Source organism: Eptatretus burgeri, chromosome 3 (assembly GCF_056783735.1).
Source record: "Eptatretus burgeri isolate ZD-2024b chromosome 3, Ebu_testis_v1, whole genome shotgun sequence".
Taxonomy (NCBI): Eukaryota; Metazoa; Chordata; class Myxini; order Myxiniformes; family Myxinidae; genus Eptatretus; species Eptatretus burgeri.
The window spans coordinates 90211482-90214530 of record NC_140963.1 but is presented as its reverse complement, the minus strand read 5'-3'; positions in this window follow the sequence as shown (position 1 = coordinate 90214530).

Genomic DNA, 3049 nt, shown 5'->3' with positions numbered 1-3049 from the left:
ATTGATGAAAGGATATAAAAAGGTTTTTTTTCATGAAGTTGATCTGTTATGTCTTTTTCTTTTCAATGAACATATTATTGAAACACAATCTTTATTTAGGGAAAATGCAGCACAGACGGATTCATTCAGATTCCAATGAATCGTTTTTAAAAAAGGATTTGTGGAAGATTTCCTGTGGACGAGTGATCATATCTGGTGTTGGGCAGCAGGCATGGTGGACTCCCTCCTGACGACTCACCAACCACGCTGGTCGGCTGGAAAGTCACGTGACTATTTGATTTATTCATGAACAGTTTCAACTGGAAGGCACCGTGATGGTTTTAGTTTGGTTTGTAAAGCATACAATCATTATTCAAATCAAAAATAATCTGTATTTTCCCTTTTTCTTCTTTTGGTATGAATAAAACATTGTGAAAGGTGAAAATCCAAGATGGGCACTGCCAATTTTCTGTTGTCCGCGTCTTTGCTTCCAGGCACCAAATAATTTACAATTTAAAAAATTGTCACCTTGTCTGTAAGCTCGTTACATATTCCTAATAAAGTATTAAAAACAACCTCAGTACGCAGTTCCTTAATCATTGCTGCACAACATGATTCTGGGATTCATGGATTGGTGTTCGGGAGTCAGGACATCAGGATGGGTGCCAGTGATGTACTCCATCACATGGTCTCAGGAGGAGGAAGTTTGGGGTACTTCTTGTGTGCTTGTCACTGCACTGCTGCTTCATAATGTGCCCGTTTGGTGTGGCAGGACAGGGCATCACTTGTGGTGGGGGGGGGGGGTTTCCAGTGCATGTGACTTAACAAACAAGATAGAGCATTAGTGGGGCAACTTAGCTAAATATAGCATAACAATTGTGCATTTTGTGAGGAAAGCACCAAATTTGGCACACGAGAAGCCGATCATGTTTTGAACAGATTTAGGTATTGGGCCATCTCAAATTCAGCCGCTGGTGGCTGTGGCAGCCATTTTCCACTGCTATCAAAAATTTTGAGATGGCCCAATATCCAAATCTGTTCATAATATGATAGGCTTCTCGTGTGCCAAATTTGGTGCTTTCCTCACAAAATGCGCAATTGTTATGCTATATTTAGCTAAGTTGCCCCACTACATGCCTTGTTTAAGGTGTTGATATTTGTAGACTTTACATTTGTAGAACATTGCAGACTTCACACATGAACAGTTCTGCATTCCAGGTTGTGGCATCCTTGAGTTCACCTTGGCCAAGACCTTTGAGCAGGTGATAGTGTTCCTGTAAGACTCTCCAGCAGGACTTTTTAGCACGTCTGGATATGTATGAAGTGGTGTCATCATTAATGATAACATGGAAGGCACGCAATGTCTCCAACATGTTTTTTTTTTAATCGAAATGAATTTACTCCACAATGGTGTGTGTAGGAACGTACTTCCTCTTTTCAGCTGTCCCTGCTTTAAGCCAAACTTTAGAACTGGCAATCTTGTGGAAATGTGCCATCAGCAGTACTCAGACATCAGTATCCTGTGCAGCTGTCACGATGCATGTGTGCGGCTTGACTCTCTCCACAGTGGAGGATGATTCTCAAGTCACCCTCCTCGTGGCAGGCTTCTAGTTTCTTTGTGATTTTGTGGCTTCTACTAATTATTTTGCGATGCTTAGAACCCTCGTTTTAGGACTATCATGATTCTTCTGCCCTGGGGTGTTTTCTGTTGCTTCTGGGTCAGCTCTATAAGGCTCTGGCCACCAAGCATCAGATGAAATAACATGAACAGACTGTCTGGAACACAAGATATCATTTCATCTTCGTTGATAATGAATCATTAGTGCACAGGTTGTGCCAAGATATCTGCCCTCAGCCTCAATGCAAGGTGTACTATTTCCAGAAATCCTTCAGGTGCTTCATATTTGGGCATCATTGAAGGTTATTGGTCCTCAGACAGTAGGGTGGAGAGAAGCACATGTACAAACTCAACCGGTACAAGCAATGTCTGTCGCTCTTGCAGAGTGATGAATTCATATAGTGTCGGACCCCGACATTTGCGGTGGATACGTTCCTGAAAAATGCAGCGAATGTCGAATCCGTGAACGGTGGGGAATTGTTTCAAGGGGAAAAGGGGGGATAGATTCCTGGCAGTTCGTGGTTCAAAAGGGAAAATCAAAAATCCTTTGAAAAACCGTGAATACGTGAAGTGCAGAACCGCGAATGAAGAAGCAGGTCAGAAAAAATGCTGATACACCCACGAAAAACCACGAATACGTGAAAAAAAACCCACAAACCTGATACATCATAATGACGTCATATTCGTTTTCATGACGTCATCATTAAGAGGACGAGGATCTGAGCTCATTTGAGCTTGTTTAATCCGTGGTGGCCATCTTGGATTTGGCCCAGTGCGAGTGTCAGCGAAAGAGATGCAGCTTGGCAAACAGCAGAAATGGATTCTGCACGCCCAAACCTTTACGATAACAAATGTGCTCACTCAATGAAAAACACCTAAAGCTTTTTATAAACCACAATTTCAGTTTTTTCTTTACTAGTTTAACAGGACTGCGCCACGTTTCGTTGGAGTTGATCATCGTCATGTGAAATGTGGGAAGGGGGGATAGGTATCATAATTTTCATCCACAACAGCGAAAGGTCCACAACAAGTGTGTGTCCCCTCTCCAGAGTGCCAAAAAACATGTCAAACCTCGAGAATAAACTTTCAAAGTGGTCTCCTTCTAAAACCTGGTGGTGCCTTGATCAGACTGTCTGGAGAATGCTCCCCTTCCATCCCCTTCCATCCCCTTCCATCCCCTTCCATCCCCTTCCACCATCCCCTTCCACCATCCCCTTCCACCATCCCCTTCCACCATCCCCTTCCACCATCCCCTTCCACCATCCCCTTCCACCATCCCCTTCCACCATCCCCTTCCACCATCCCCTTCCACCCCCTACCATCCCCTTCCATGCCCTTCCATCCCCTTCCACCCCCTTCCATCCCCTTCCATCCCCTTCCATCCCCTTCCACCCCCTTCCATCCCCTTCCATCCCCTTCCATCCCCTTCCATCCCCTACCATCCCCTTCCAT